Raw genomic sequence first — 1,300 nt, forward strand, 5'->3', positions numbered from 1 at the left:
GGGTACTGTCTAATTTTTATAAATTTTCAAACTTTGATTTTGTTAAAAAAAATAAAGTATAGGGACAAGAACTGTTTGTGTATTGAATATTTAATGCTTATGAATGATTTATTTACTTACAGTTTGATTACTGCTTATTTTGACAGGATTTGGATGAACGGCACTGGATGCTTAAAGAATTTCCTGTAGAGGGAGCAGTGACAGTTTTGAAAAAAGTTCTTGAATCTAACTTGGAACATGTTTCTAACAAGTCAGCATACTTGTGCGGCGTTATGAAGACATATCGACAGAGGAAACAGTATAACAGTAAGTTCCAGTTGTTTACCATTTTTCATTATTTAATGTGTTAAATACATATCATTATGAAACCAGTATATATAATTTAATTATTAATATTGGTTATTTCATTTTACAGCAGATAGTATGACTGTCAATCCAGGCAAAGGCCCAGATGAAGATAATTTGAAAGCCATCTTGGAGCGATCTGGATATACACTAGATGTTACTACAGGGCAGAGGAAGTATGGAGGCCCACCGCCAAACTGGGAGGGCCCACCACCAGGCCCAGGATGTGAAGTAAGCTAAATTTGTGTGTGTGTAATTTGGATTAAGTTTCCATATAAGTATTAGATAATCTATTTATGAAGAAATACAATTTGATTTCATTTGATTTTTTCCCCCTTTTTAGGTGTTCTGTGGGAAGATACCAAAAGAAAGTATGAAGATGAATTGATTCCTTTGTTTGAGAAGTGTGGGGAATTTGGGACTTGCGTCTAATGAGGATCCAAAGACAGGTCAAAAAAGAGGCTATGCCTTTATTACTTTCACAACACGTGCAGCTGCCCAATGAAGCAGTTTCAAAGGTATGTTCTTTGTAAAAGTTTTGTAGCTTAAGCAGTAATCAATTGTGACTGGTACTTGCTTCTTTTGATTTTAGTTCTGATTTCAAGAAAGAAATTTTTAAAGTATATGATTGAGAAGTCAGAGAAGCTCTTTATTTGAGTTGTTTTCAGATTTATTCAACATGAAAAGTGATCTTCCCTAAAAAAGAAAGGCAAAGAAATAAATATTGCCTTTTGTCAACCCCTTCTTCTAACTCACTTTGCTTAATGAGGCATTTTACATACAAAGGTTGACTTTCAGATTTTGATTATTTTTCTTTTGAAAGCAAACATTACATTGACTAAAAATTACTCTGGTCAGATTGAATTTTGTCCAGAAGCTTTAAAGTGTAAATTGAAGCCACTGTTTTAAATGACAAATCACATGGAATCCCCTCATCATTTTTTTTTTTTTGACA

At 33.2% G+C, this 1,300-nt stretch overlaps 1 protein-coding gene and 1 pseudogene across 1 annotated transcript in view; both read left to right on the top strand.

The window, feature by feature from the left end:
- The window catches only part of LOC119589146, a 2,229-nt pseudogene extending 1,379 nt beyond the window's left edge, over positions 1-850 (top strand).
- Positions 1-1,300, top strand: part of LOC119589145 (heterogeneous nuclear ribonucleoprotein R-like) — a gene marked incomplete in the record, with an annotated part of 129,871 nt that overhangs the window by 25,115 nt on the left and 103,456 nt on the right.

The sequence above is a fragment of the Penaeus monodon genome, chromosome 25, assembly GCF_015228065.2.
Source record: "Penaeus monodon isolate SGIC_2016 chromosome 25, NSTDA_Pmon_1, whole genome shotgun sequence".
Classification (NCBI taxonomy): domain Eukaryota; kingdom Metazoa; phylum Arthropoda; class Malacostraca; order Decapoda; family Penaeidae; genus Penaeus; species Penaeus monodon.